We start from the raw sequence: 15,874 nt of genomic DNA, 5'->3' as shown, positions 1-15,874 counted from the left end.
GAACCCGCGACCCACAGATTGCGAGTCGAGTGCCCTAACCACCTGGCCATTTATGTTATGTACCACAGAAATAATAGAATGGCCAAAAATATTAAGTTTGTGAATTCAAAATTCAAGGTATTTTTATTGGTAACACAGAACGCATAATTATTTATATAGGGCATTAGGGCTACCAATGTTCACTCATTTCGACATGATTTACACAAGAACAGCACAGAAATCTCGATATTATTGATTTATTGAATATTCTAAGTATTTTATTTAAAGCTAAAACGTTGAGTTCAACGTGTTCACTAACTTGTCTGATAGTTTTGATAAAATATAAAGTCCAACATGTGTATTTCCACCTCAAGTGTCCTTCTTAATCATCTCAACCCCAACCTTTTCTACCCATTCAACAATTATCATCTTTCAAGGAATTCAACACTTAGCTTCATTCCCTGGGAGTTGAAAAGTGCTATTTATCGGCGGAAACAAATTCCGTAGAGATAATAAGAACAGCAGTTCATCTTTATGTGCAGCCACGTGTTTTTGTTTTTTGTTTTGTTTTTTTCCTCTATCGCACCGCTCTTTATTTTTCCTGTGGTTTTGTCGAGTTGGGTAATTACTGTACCACTAGTTAAAGATCTTCGGGCAGTTGTCATTTTCTCCTCTCCCGAGGTACATACTCCTCCCAAACCTCCTCCCCTCTCCCGAGGTTCATACTCCTCTCACACCTCCTCTACTGGTTTCACAGAGTCTGCTTGTTTCACGTTCTGTCCACATTTCAAGAGTTTCGGGAGGGAGAAAATTAGAGGTTGTTGTAAAAACTAGTGTGAAACCACTGAACCGTTGCGAAACTTCGGATGTTTTAGATACTGGCCTGAAGTAAAATACCACGTGTTCAGTTGTTGTTACTTGTCTAGAAGAGTCACAGTGAGTCAGATATCTAATCTTGGAATGTTTGTTTTTGTTCTTTTGTCGATCGAATGTAAAGAAAAACAAGCAGTGTGTTTAGATTCCGAGAGATAACATTCTAAGTTGAATATGTTTGCTCATAATACTATATAAAATATTCATTAAACAAAAATTTGTATGTTAACTTTAATTTCCTAAAGCTGTTTTTGAGAAGTCGATAAACTTATATAAAACCTATTAAATTCACTTTCAGAGGAGCTTCTTATTACTTCTTAGTTACCAAAAGCTTTGAACTTTATTCACAAGCTCTTAATTAGCCAAATGATTTGTTAAAATAAACGTGTAACTCATTGTTCTCCTTCATGGAAACTATAATTTATTGAACTTTCCCCACTTTCAAAATGACACTCAAAACTCATACAGGAAGTCGCTGAAAATTGTTAGTGAAATTATCGTCCTTAATGGATTTCGCCTTGTTATCTGACGAAATAAAATTCTACCAACAGGAAGAAAGACTTGTAATTACTGACTAGACGGCCGACAGATGATTAAAGAACGTACATCTCCAACCTGAGTACTTTGTTGCGTGAATGGCGATTTATCTTTCCATAACTTGAACTTTGAGATAAATACAAATGACGCTAATATAAACAAAGTAGATTGTCTATAAATTTGTGGTGTATTAAATTAATAACTTTTTTGTACGTCATATGACTCGGCTTATAAGCTTTTATTTTTTTTTACACATTTGCAATGTACATCTAATTGCGCGTAACTACAAACTCTGACTTTTTACATACATATCAATTATGAAACATTTGTCGTAACCACTTCTGGGAATATAATTCTAGATAATTATTAATTATTGAAAATATTTTAATCATGCCTATGTAACTTATGATGCTCAAACTATCACGCGCTTATTCCCATCCTTTCAAATAATAATTATAGTATTTAGAAAGATTGAACTGTCATCACCGGGTAAAATATATTCTCAAGTACCTTTCTGCCAGCGAATGACATCTTTTTCTTTGTACAATAGTTGCTATGAAAAGTGCAATAGAATAAGCTTCAGATTGTTCACATTGCATGTGTGTTATTTCACGTTTCGTCCCACACCTAATGTGTAATATTCGCAGCATAACTTCGTTTTGACTTATTTCAGATTCACCAGCGAGAAGTATCATCCCGTCAACTCCCCTTCATCTTTTTCATCCGAAATAAAAACTTAAAACATATTAGTGACTACTAGACCACCCGTGACCCGTTGGGTCACCCACTATTCAGAGGTTATGAAGAATTCAAGCTAATTTCAATATTGCACCGAAATGAAGGTTTATTTTGAGATAATTTACTTAAATATTTCAATCCACTCGTGTTATTCATAATTCAAGAAAAGATATTTGATTGTTGATCGGTCAGAGTTTTCAGATATTGTGATAAATTAGTTCATTACGTTGTGGTCGTTTCTCTTAAACCTTCTACAAATAAGAAAGAGTAACACTTTATTTTGTCTTCGAATTACCTATCATAACCAAGTCACATTATTGAGAAATTCTTCAAGATCTTGTTTCTGTCATTTTACGCCTTTTAATGAAGATGGGAACATTGACAGAGAAATAGATTTGAACGAAGAAGTTTCATAAAGAGCGCGAACGGTAGTGTGATGTAAAATTACTCATGCTAGAAATTTTCATAAAAGTGACTCGAAAAACGGCGCTAACTCGGTAACCCGAGGCCCGATGAAGTTTCGTAAAGAGCACGAACGGTAGTGTGATGTAAAATTATTTGTGCTAGAAATTTTCATAAAAGTAACCCGTGGCCCAATTTTAACGAAACTTGTTTTATTCTGTTTCTATTCTCATTTCATTACAAATATGGCGATATTGTGCGCCGTTTTTGCTATATTTAATTACAGACAAGCAAACAAACAAATAAACAAACAATCTCATAGTTTTAGTAGTATATATAGATAGCTGATTTGTTGTGCGTAAAACTTGTCTACTTTTAGCCGCGGCCTATCGGCTCATAGACTCTGATTTTTTTATTTTTTTTAAGTACAAACTTTTAGCTCATAGTTCTGTCATCTCTTGACTGATTTGAGAAATAATTACAGTTTTGGACTCAGAAGGTCAAACCATTCAACTGATTTATTTAACCACGCCATAGATCTTACACATCAATTTACTCTACTCCTGCATAAAATAACTTCAATTTGAGGGTAGGCTGGTAGAGATCCGGATGAGTAATAAGTTTGTTTTTGTTTGTTTGTTTTTCAATTTCGCGCAAAGCTACACGAAGGCTATCTGCGCTAGCCGTCCCTAATTTAGCAGCGTAAGACTAGAGGGAAGGCAGCTAGTCATCACCACCCACCGCCAATTCTTGGGCTACTATCTTACCAACGAATAGTGGGATTGACCGTAACATTATAACGCCCCCACGGCTGAAAGGGCGAGCATGTTTGGTGGAACGGGGATTCGAACCCGCGACCCTCAGATTGCGAGTCGAGCGCCCTAACCACCTGGCCATGCCGAGCCGAAACAAAGGTTATAAACCTATATACACACATGGCGACAGATATGAAGAAACATGTGATCTTAGCAATACTTCTTCCCATGCTATTCACTTATGCCTTTGAACATATCTGCTTTAGTCTTAACAGACCCTCGTTCGCCACTTGAAATTATCTGTTTGTTTGTTATTAAGCACAAAGTTACACAATGAACTATCTGTGCTATGCCCACCGCGGATATTGAAACTCGATTTTTAGCGTTATAATCCCTCAGACTGAATCATCGTGGGAAAAATCACGGAGCAAATTCGTTATTTTGTAAGTTAATATCACTTCGCCTCATGAGCAGCAGCGTTTACTGAAAGTCGGTATGTTATTGAGTGTTTCTTCATGTAGAAGTATTTGTAATTTAAGATCATTCATTCACGTGCTAAGACAAACAATAATAATTTACCAACTTACTAGGTTCACGCTCAGTTTCGTTAGTAAAGTTTCAAACAACTTTTTATTTTCAAAAAACTATTTAAAAAAGAGACGTAAGCGTATTTACATTATAGATGTGAAAGTCTTAAGATAAGCGCTCTACTTCAGAACACACAGCAGTAAGACTGATATTGCGTTTGTGGTTTTTAGTAATGAGTTTCAACAGGTTTTTGTTTCTAACATTATAGTTCGGGTATGTGGTAATTCAACCGTTTTTTTTAAAAGCATTTTCAAGGTGACGCTGAGCCATTTTGCTTTCAGCAGAAGAATTGTCCTTGTGTATATATATATATTTCCAGTGAGCATGTGCAGTCCGACTTGTAATCTCCGGAGAAGAGAACGCGCAATTCGCGTGTGTGCCTTCTGCCAATCGTGTAAACACGCACAGACCAAGCGCTTGACATCACTCCACCTTGAGCAGCCGTCTGAGACAGTCTTTTGTAGCGTTTTCTCGAACTGTTAGCTTGTGCATAGAGCGCGTGCCGCGTGGCGCGTGGCACGTATAGCAGATACGATCTTGCTTGAGTGTTTAATAAGTACCTCAAGTCCTAACAAAAAATAGTTCTCCGCCAGCGAGTTTTAATCTAATGTAAGTTTTTCTTTTTTCTTCTTCTTGTTATTTAGTTTTAATTTTTGTATTTAAGCACGAAAATGTTTCAATATTAAAAGCTTTTTGAGGGTGTTTGTAAAGTAATTCAAAGTTAATGTTTCTTTTAAGGTCAGTATTGCATTTCTTAATATCACGATTTTTTTTGTAAAATATTTCTATTTCGTAATATAGAAAACAACATACAAGAATACAACAGGAAGCGTGAACATTGCCTTCTTAACTAGTAAGGTTATATATTATCACATTGCAACTTAAACCATCAACAAGACTAAGGTAACCTGAGTGATAGAATTAGCGCAAAACAATCTGAAACTTTTTTCGTTTTGTAAGAACAAATATTCCTAAATGTTATTAGCAATTGATAATGTCATGAACGTACAAGGCCTGGCGTAGTTTATTTTTTAGCGTCCTTGGACTGTGAATCTGAGAATTCTGAGTTCGCAACCCATTGCCGCAAAAGCATTGCACGTTGGGGCCATGAATGCGCTTTAAGAGTGGCAATGAATGAAATCGCACTATTCGATCAGACAAGAGTAGCCGAAGAGTTTGCGGTGGGTGCGCTTGGCAAGCTGCTTTCCCTTTAGCCCACAAGTTAAAACTTAAGGACTGCTGTGCGCGAATAGTCCTTATGTACCTTTGTGCGGAATTTTAAAAGAAACAAGCAGACGATAAACACACACACATTTGTTATAGTGACAAGGGTTATACACTGCAAGATTGCTGTTCTAGAATTTAGAAAATTCTAATTAAGTCATTTAGTTCTACGACTTATCACCTTATTATGTGTTTCTGTTGGTAAAATTTAAAGCGCCTAAAGGATATGTCAGAGATTCGTAATGTGCGTGTTGTACTAACATAAAACTATGTTTCGAAATTAACCAAGCTGTAACTTTATTTGTCTCTTCTATTCACAGCACCTGCTTATTGACAGGTATCTTTTGTCAGAGCAATAAAAGAGTAGGTGTGAATTAAGCACGTTATGCACATTGTGAGGGTAAGATAGAGTTTAAAAATTTACACGGATTGTTTTAAGAGGTAAAGAATATGCTAGATATGTTTGAGATATATGAACTAAACATTGAAAGAGGTAATTGGAAAACCTACTATAAGTTATCATTCAGGTAACGGTTGTCAAACACGCTTGGTTGCAACATATCTCATTCTTCAACCATTTTGTTACCACTCTGGAATACATTTCACGCTTTAACGACTTTGTTATAAGCCTGTAATACACCCAATAATTTCGTTACTTTGCTGTAGGCCTGTAATACACCCAATAATTTAGTTACTTTGCTGTAGGCCTGTAATACACCCAATAATTTAGTTACTTTGCTGTAGGCCTGTAATACACCCAATAATTTAGTTACTTTGCTGTAGGCCTGTAATACACCCAATAACTTAGTTACTTTGCTGTAAGCCTGTAATACACCCAATAATTTAGTTACTTTGCTGTAGGCCTGTAATACACCCAATAATTTAGTTACTTTGCTTTAGGCCTGTAATACACCCAATAATTTAGTTACTTTGCTGTAGGCCTGCAATATAACCCCCCAGACTTGAATCTCATACATAATACTGTTAGATAAACAACAATAAGTAACCTGATTATTATTTTCCAAATATACTGTGATAAAACTGAGACGAATATACTTTTGGATGCGATTGAAATAATACGATTTCAAGTAGAGAATAATATGTCATATTTCGCACACGCTGAGTGGCCCTAGACTTTATTTATTCGTGTCTAAGCGAAGTTACAAGTTTTCATATTTTATATAAATATTTCAGTTTGCTTATCTACTCAAACTCTACAATTAACAACCTCTAATGTGTTCTTGAGAGTATGGAAAGTATAAATTTTCATAAATAAGACCAAACTTTTAGTATTCTACACCACGGGTATCGAAACACGGATCCTAGCATTGTAAGTCCGCAGACATCCCCCCCCCCCCTGTGCCGCTGGGGAGCTCTATAAAGTAACCAAAACAGCACTTCCGAAGCACGAGGGCTAAATCAATTCCACTTAGGCATTTGCTATCCTTTAACTTCTATAAAAACTGACATTTGCAGCAATGAGCATTAGTTTTATTTTTACCTGGTGGAGAAGGTATAGAGAAGAAGATGGGATATTCGTTGCTGGTGTTTTTATCGTTGGTTGAATCGTGTTTTTATCAACAAAACAAGTAGTTTCTAAACCATGTGCAGTAATGCATCATTAAGTACAAATGTAACAAAAATTCTTGAAAATTAAATTATGTCTACCTATTTGTTTTCTATTTTATTCATATTATATATATCTGTTAGTTATCTACAATCAGCTGAACAATGTGTAAGTTTTTTTAGGGCAACTAGTGCGTGCAAGCTATACAAATGGTCCCCTGCCTAACTATGGTTATACGATACTTTAAAGGTGTCAAAACTTTCCGAGTCTTCATCTTGATTTTCTCTGAAATAAATGCTGACGTTCTCCGAGTTCCCGTTCGCAGAAGGTTAAGTATGTGTTAAGTCTGATAGTTTTGATAATAGAGCCAGCCGACTTGTCAAACTAGTGTAGTTCTTAAGTAGCGCTCTCTATCAAAGTTTAACATTACCATACAATGATGATATTTATCTACCTAGTTAGCTAGTGTCTTGGGCCAACACTCCAGTGTAAAGTCAAAAAAACAAATCACCGTAGTGCTTAGTGCCTTTCAACAAATATAAATCTCTCTTTAAGAAAAATAAAACTTTGTTTTTCACGTACGTTAAACTCATAAGGGGTTTTGTTTGTTTGTTTGTAGTTAAGCACAAAGCTACACAATGGGCTATCTGTGCTCTGCCTACCATGGGTATCGAAACCCGGTTTTTAGCGATGTAAGAGGCTAAATTCATGGGAAATTTTGCGGTCTCCAAAACTAAAAAACTGGGTTTACTAAATCTCGTTACCTTCATATCAAGGTGAAGCAGTTGTGTCCTGATACTAAGATGTTCTTTGTTCAAAACGGCTTTCGTCTGATTTTGTATATTTAAGTATTACGTAGGTAGTGAAGTGAGTTTGCAAGTGTTTTTTTTATGCTAATTAAAAACAAAATATAACATCGCATGCTCGTCATTTTCTAAAACTTAGCGCAAATTTATTAGCGTATTTCGAGTATTAAAATGACCTTGTTTGTCTGTCTGGATGTTTTGAAAAAGAACTGCAAGGAATATTAAAAAGGTTTTGTGTGTTTGTGCAATGTTAATGGCTTCTTCCGTTACACTTTATAAGTGGGTCATTTTTTCTCCTCGGGCATTTTGGTGAGCGTAAGACTGTCTTATTGGCTGCAGATAGCACTAAACTCTCAAATCAACCATCTTTGTAAAAACAGGAAGGAAAGAACCCCCTTAGCACCCCACTCATTCCGACCTAATCTTGACATCAGTGCATGCAAAGACCGTTATACAGACAAACGCTTCATTCTACAGTCGTCCTTCTTCCGTTCACAGCAGATGTCAGTTTCTTGGCGTTCTTTGTGATTTTACTCCTTACCACCAGGTGGTTCGTCTTGTGGCTAGCTTGCGTCTTTCCAGCAGTCTCTTCATCAGCTGCAACTGTTGCCGCCTCCCTTTGTGTTTTCTCCCCAGGCGGGTAAAAGGCTTAGAATATAAGCTTTGTGATAATCGGCCCATGGTGTAATAAATGATGGGGTGGGGGTATAGATATGTTAAAGATTGATGGATTTAGAAATTTCACAATTTCTGTTTTTGTTATGAGTTTTTTACTATTAATCTTTGGCATAAATTGTTCTTCTTGTGTTTCGACTAGCGGTTTTTTACGTTCATGTGTATGATTTTCTTATAGCAGTCACATCGGGCTATCTGCTGTGTCCACCGAGGGGAATCGAACCCCTGATTTTAGCGTTGTAAATCCGAAGACTTACCGCTGCCCTAGCGGGGAACTTTTACGTTCATATCTTGGTATTTGACATTTTTAACGTTATGTCACACGAGTTGGATGACCTTGTCAGAAACTCCAAGGTTCAGGCTTAACCTGTCTAAAATTCAGAACATCTGACCAATGTGAAGACAATCAGTCAGTAGAACCCACCACCTATAAGACTACAATCAACCAGATTGCGGGATTACTGTCACTTTTATAACGTCCATACAGCTGATATATAATGCTGATCAATGTGTCATTTTATTATCAGGTTATTCAAGGAGTGTATTAAAATTTCGCTTCATTTTATCTATTCAGTGTTTTAAAAGCTATAATACTTCGTTATTTTGGGAAATAAATATTCACAGAAGAAATGTATGGCTTGATTTCATTGTAGATTAGCTTTATATTCGTTACATAACCCTACTTTTATAGGAGACTGCTCAGTCAGAAGTATTATTTTATTTGTTATCCTTTATCCAAGTAATAGTTTACGTATGTTCCACTTTTTCCCTAGCGCATTAAACTTATACACAGTTTCTAGACGACAGAGATCGGTGATCATAAGAAGGAATCAACAGCTGTATACTCTTTCACGCGGAGCATTTTATGAGGTCATTTTTAACTTTGGATTAGTAGAACAAACTTTAACGACGAACCAGTACAAACCTCAAATAATCTGATCAAAACTTAAAAGTTTAAATAACATGTGGCTTTCATATCTATCAGTTTTTTAGACACGTTTTTCTAAATTATTTATGCATCAAATTGCACGTGAGCCCATGACTTTATTGAAACAGGGTCTCTAATAACTTATGAGTCACACATTTAAACAAAAATGCTGTCATTGTTACTTTTATCTTATTGATTACTGATACACACGTTACAATAGAAAACTAATCATCACCTTATTCTTTTTTTTGGTCTATTCTTTACACTGAGAATTGTAACAGCAAAACAATAAAAATAAATTCCTGAATATGATGCAATATGTGGCCTCCAATGGTATAGGACCGTATAAAAACAAAATGGTAATTTCATAGTTAACGAAAATCGTTGTTCAACAACAACAAAAAAAGTATCTTCGAAATTCATTTACAGGCGGTAATGATAAATTTGAATATTATAACCTTCTTCTTAAACACACATCTGTAGCCGTTAATACTTTTTACGTATTAGGGAGGGAGTTCGTAAAGTAGGCCATCTAAAACCGTAGAATTCAAACTTGTATGATGATTTTTGTTAAATAGTATTCAGTTAAGGAGGTTCTTGTTGCGTCGTATGATCATGTCATAACTCTATCTATATAACATCTTTTGTGTGCAATATTTCGACGTTATTAATTGGGGTTTGATTCCAGCTGTGGACACATTGCAGATAGCCCACTGTGTGTAACTTTACGCTAAAACAAATAGTTACTTAAGTGTAGATAGATTCCAGTGATATCGTGAATAACAGCGTGAGTTTAAATACAGGAGGAAATATAAATAGGTTTGAGATATGAACTTAGTTGATCTGAAGAGTATCAAATTAATCAAAATTACATTCCTCGTTCCAGTCTTTCTGGGCTAGTGAAATATGAAGTTGGTTAAGAACAGAATTTTTCAGTTAAATCAAGGCTAGCTTCAAACTACTTCCTTCAGTTAAATCTCTAACCTACTGGAATTGACAAGACGTGAAGTAATTTGGAACTACTTTTCTCAGTTAGTTTTCGTATGGAAATTGGAAAGTTTGATTTAAGTTGTACGTTTTTGTATTCCATAGTACTTCACGCATTTTTGTATGGCTATTCTTATTTATTTCGTTATCTAATTGAGAGTTTTATCTTATGGTTCACATATCTGTGTCTTTTTTCTTTCATTAGGTATGATCCCTGACCACCATCTTGGTCATTAATGAGTGGTACTTGAAAGATTCTTAAAAAAAGTGGAAACTGTATCAGTTACAGCTTGAAAGAGTAAGTAACACACTGTTGCAGTCCCTAATAAAAGCTGAAAGTTGCTGTCAATTTTATGAACCCAAGAATATAAGAAACAGACATACGAACAAAAATTGGTGATCAAAGAGACTCGAAGTTGACATTTAAGACATTTCGACAAACTGTCGTCGTCCACAAGTACATTTTGAAGTTACTCTTCTCGAAACAAGTACGAGTAAAAGAAGACTTACTGCAGGAAATACATTGAGGTAAGTTCTGTGTATATAATGTGATTGGTTTGCTGTTTATCTTTATTCCAAACTATGGCTTCAGGGTTTAAACAGGTAAGAAGAATCTTTTTCCTTCTCAAGTCTTAGACGTAGATTGGTTTGTGTAGTGAATGGATTTCCCATTTCATCTTACAACAGTTTTTACATGGAAATATTATCTCAAACCTCAACTGCCCGTTCGTTACCTGTTTGCAATGGTTATGTTTTAATAAATGTCAAAAGAACAGTTATACATATATATATGTCTGTATGTGTGTATATACATATATAAGTATATTAGCATACTAAAACGTATTGTTTTTGTTTCTATCTAGAAGATGTACTAGACCTTGTTTGCTGCTGCAAATTAGAAGTTTTATTTTAATGCACGAGCTGTTTGGAGATATGAACCTACTGAATGACGTAAGGGTTTCGTAGGGCAATGCAAAAGTTGTAAACATGTAGTATACACAAGATGTACTATAACATAATTCGTAAGCCAGAAATATAGCTTATCTAGCTAATATCCACACTTTAGATAAGCCAAACATCTGAATACATCTTTGCCTATATCAAGATTTGTATTAAAGTAGCTTTTCGGGTTCTATTGCTTTCCATGTTTCTCGATAAGCGGATTAATCAACGTTTCGTTTTGTGGTGAATTTTCCAGGAACTACGATACTCTTCCTGCCTTAATGTTTCTTACATGGCATTAAGTGGGGTTATATGTTAGTCCGTTTGACGTATTTCTGTCCAGTGTTTTGTCATACATAATGTGCCTCAAAGTAACTGTTTGTTTGTTTTTAATTTCGCGCAAAGCTACACGAGGGCTATCTGCGCTAGCCGTCCCTAAGTTAGCAGTGTAAGACTAGAGGGAGGGTAGCTAGTCATCACCACCCACCGCCAACTCTTGGGCTACTATTTTACCAACGAATAGTGGGATTTATCGCACATTATAACGCCCCCACGGCTGAAAGGGCGAGCATGTTTGGTGGGACGGGGATTCGAACCCGCGATCCTGTAACCACCTGGCGATGCCGGGCCGATCCTCAAAGTAATATGACTAAAATCAGAAGACAGGGTAGGTAGAGAAACTGTATAAAGGAAGAGGAAAAAGTATTTTTGGAACAAACATTTCAACAAAATAATTCTTATTACTTAGTGTTTCGGCCATGTGAACTTCGCTAGTGGACGGTCACCAAAACTACTGTGACGCAATTAATTGGAAAACGTCACAAAAGGCGTGCGTCATTTTTTTATATTAGACATTCACTTGGAGAGGGCCTCTTTGCTCAAAACCTGAGTGAGAATAAAATATGTTTGTATTATTGAGTTGAGCTCAATTACTTCTAAGAATAAAATTCATATCTAACATTAACCAGAATACATGAAAAGTTCATTCCGGCATTTTGATGACCGATTGTTTCTTTGTTTTAGAATTTTCGCACAAATCTACACAAGGGCTATATACGAATAGCCGTAAGAGCGTAAACTAGTGGGTTCTTGGGCTTAAGAAGAAGAAAGCGAAGATCGTTTTCTTTTAAGTTTTTCTTATTCTACGGCGTCCCTCGGTGGAACAGCGGTAAGTCTACGAACTTACAACGCTAAAATTCGAGGATCGATTCCACTCGGTGGACACAGCCGATAGCTCAATGTGGCTTTGCTTTAAAACAAACACACAAAATTACTTACGCTATGGCAAAATCAAAGATTTGACAGAAAGTTTGCCAACATTGTATAAAACCTATTTATGATCCCTACTTTACGTAATGCATTCGAGAGAAGAAAGAACCCCCCAAAATGGAAAACGTATTTACAGCTCTGAGACTTACTTAATTTTGAACTGAAAGACCAGAGAGAGGGTAGTTAGTCAGCAGCACCCACCGCCTACTCTTGGGCTACTCAGTGACTGGACAGTTCACATTCAAAAGTTACCGAAATGTCGGAATATAGTTTCTTTTGGCATTTGTGTTAGATGTCAATACTTCTAGTAAAAAAAAAAAAGATGTTTGAAGCGATTGGTTGTTTTTGTTGTCAGCGTTTTCTAGTTTATTGTTATTTTCAACAATGAACGCTTCATCCAACCGACTTGATCTTCATTATTCGTCAAATTTTGATTAAAACATTCTTCTCCCGAAATGATTGTCATTGGTTGTAGTTTCGGGTGAACGCTGTTAATTGGTTAAAAGGTAGAACATTGAGTTATATTATGGAACAACATTTTCCAGCTTTGACATCGTGTTTAGTGAACTTTGTTTTCGATATCTGCTTTCATCCAAATGAGCTACCTCACGATTACCTCATAGTCTAAAACTATGACATGTCATGTCTTATGACCGCTATCGTTGTGATTCAAGTTGCTTCGAGTCCTGACGTCATGGCGTAAATTTATATTGTATTGTTTGTTTGTTGAATTTCGCGCGAAGCTATCTATCTGCGTTAACCGTCCCTAATTTAGAAGTGATAGACTAGAAGGAAGGAAGGCAGCTAGTCAACGCTACAAACTCTTGGATTACTCTAATCGAATAGTGGGGTTGACCGTAACATTATAACTCTCTGACGACTAAAATGGCAAGCATGTTCGGTGATGGGATTCGAACTCGCGACTCCCAGATTGCAAGTCTATATCACCCTAACCACCAGACCATGTCAGGCCTTTGTTTTGAAGATCTTAAGATAAAGTTCGGCACGTTAACAATGTATTATAAAAACAAAAACACAATAACGCAAGAAACCACAATAGAAGTAAGTACTCTGAAACGTGATATAACGATATATGTTTCATTGTCTTTCACAAGAATTCTCCAAGGCTAAAAACATGTTGCACTTTGAAACACATTGTACTAAATATCTTCAGTACAGCTTAATGCGCCTCTTATTTGGTTTTGAAAGATTTTATAATCTGTTCATTCAGTGAATAATCCTATTAGTACTTTTTACATAATGGGATGTCATTAAATAAAATCCAGTGTTTTTAAATTTCTAGATGGGTCAGTTGTAACTTTAAGGATTTACAACGCTAAAAACTCAGGGTTTGTTCCCCACAATGTGCAGAACGCAGATAGCACATTGTGCAGTCTTTGCTAAGAAAACAAAAGACAAACAATAAATTTCCTAGGCAATTTTCCCCTCGAACCAATGGATTTGTGTGAAGCATTTTAAGTGTAATTTTGTCTACATGTTTTTAATTGAACTTTCTTTTAAAAACGTGATAATTATAATATAAAGAAATTATCAGGTGTAAACCTTTTCTTTTGAGTTTTTCTTACTCTATGGTGTTCCCCGGTGGGATAGCGGTAGGTTTACGAAGTTACAGCGCTAAAATCCGGGGTTTGATTCCCCTCGGTGGATACACCAGATATCTTTGCTTTAAAACAAACAAACTTCCTTCGCTATTTCAGAATCAACGTCACAAGAAGGGTAGAAAATGTTTATGATAATCATTTGATAAGGATTTTTATAAAAAGACGTTACCTAAATTTATTCAAGACTAACTTTGATCGAAATGATACTAAATCATAGATGAGCGCTTAGGATTTTGTTCGTTACACTACTGAACTTAAAGGTTTCAACAAAACCATCTTTAACGCGAAGTTACGCACAAAATATTTATTTGTCGTTGTTGTTTATCAGTGCAAAGCGACACAATAGGTTATCTGCGCTCTTGTCAACTGCGGAGAATCGAACCCCGTATTTTAGCGTTGTAAGTACGTAAGTTTACCGCTGAGCCAACGGGGACAAATGTTGAGTTTTAAACTTACTTGCGTAGTTGAAAACCAGAGTTTGAGCAATAGTATTTACTTTTTGTTAATTTATCTTGTTTATCGTGTAGTGAAGAGTTGAAGTTTTACGCCATTTTCTGGTTTCTCAGTTGTTATTTTGAGTGTTACATTAATTGCTTTAGTAAATTAATTAGATTAAGTAAACAGTACTCACGTGTTTAGTAGGTTTGGGTGTTGATTTTAAAATCCGAATGAACGTAAATGACAAACAACGTGACATATCCAAGTATTTCACGAAATTACTACCAAGTAAGAGGGTGGGGAAGGGGGTGGTCAGTTTGATCAGGTGCTCTCATTGTGCCTCATACAACCTCAGTTATACAGTATTGGAGGAAGAAAAAAGCTTAAAACTGGTCCTGTACGTCGAGAGTTTTTGTGTTGCTTTTTTTACATTTTTTAAAAAATATTTTTGATATTTTTAGTATCTTCAGATTAAACTCATTCTTATCTATTCCTTTAAGTTTGCTTATAGCTTTGTTTTTACTTAAAGAACAGTTGGAAAACGGCTAAATATGTACTGGTAGAGATTAGATCTAATTATGTAGTCTATTACCTTATATTTACAGTGTAAAATAATTTAGTTTGTATCTATTTGCCTTCTTTTAATTTTCGCAATATGTTTTCTAGAAATGCGTGATACTGCAGCTCAGTGTGAAAACACAAAACAGTACTTCTGCTCTTAGAAAATTCTGATGAAACTGATGCTAATTTTTAGCTGTGTGGATATCTGTCGTAAAGTAATATATGTAATCGAGCTAATGCTCTAATCCCAAGACAGAGAAGGGAATTGTAACAGTTTCGATTTTAATAAAGAGACGCTGGCTTGACAAGCTTCCACTTATTTTTTTGTTTTTCGAATTTCTGAAAGTAATCAACAGTGTAAATCTGTTGAGTGTCTTAACTACACTTTTGTCCTTGCTAACGTACAATAATAGCTCGTGAGGTTAAAGTGTCTCTAATGGATACTTATTCCACCAGCCTTTAGCTAAGTAGTGTACTAAATGTATACGTTATGTGCAAATACCAAACCTTGAATTAAAGAATTTGCACTTATTCCTCACCCATTGAACGACGCCGGTTAAAGAATTTTTTTTTTACTGAGATAGTTACCTAAGTTTTAATAAATTCGAAATGAACTTTTATATAAAAAGAGGTTAAATATCCACGAAACCCAATTAATTTAGACTATTATAGTATCTTTTCCAAACATTTCTAAAACGAATATGACCACTGTATCTTTTGTTTTCTTTCTTAATGTCAAATTTTGTCTGCAATTTTACAGTTAGAAATATTTTACAAAATTGATCGAAAGGATTTAGCCTTATCTATTAGTATCTCTTTAGAAATGAATGGTAGTTTTACAATTTCATCTGTTAAGTACTTTAATATTTTTCACTCATTGATCATTACGCCCCCCCCCCAGTGGCACAGCGGTATGTCTGCGAATTACACGCTAGAACCGGTTTCGATACCTGTGGTGGGCAGAGCACAGATAGCCCGTTGTG

At 35.6% G+C, this 15,874-nt stretch overlaps 1 protein-coding gene across 3 annotated transcripts in view; it reads left to right on the top strand.

Moving 5' to 3' along the window:
* Positions 1-4,363: 4,363 nt before the first annotated feature.
* Positions 4,364-15,874, top strand: part of LOC106464241 (homeobox protein prospero-like) — a 101,923-nt gene continuing 90,412 nt past the window's right edge. For all 3 annotated transcript variants that reach the window (XM_022391957.1, XM_022391954.1, XM_022391956.1), the window contains exons 1-2: positions 4,364-4,481; positions 10,265-10,587. The gene's annotated coding sequence lies outside the window, so the exon portion shown is untranslated. The remainder of the gene's footprint in view (positions 4,482-10,264; positions 10,588-15,874) is intronic.

Source organism: Limulus polyphemus, unplaced genomic scaffold (assembly GCF_000517525.1).
Source record: "Limulus polyphemus unplaced genomic scaffold, Limulus_polyphemus-2.1.2 Scaffold1596, whole genome shotgun sequence".
NCBI classification, from domain to species: domain Eukaryota; kingdom Metazoa; phylum Arthropoda; class Merostomata; order Xiphosura; family Limulidae; genus Limulus; species Limulus polyphemus.
This window is presented reverse-complemented; position numbering and strand designations above follow the sequence as displayed.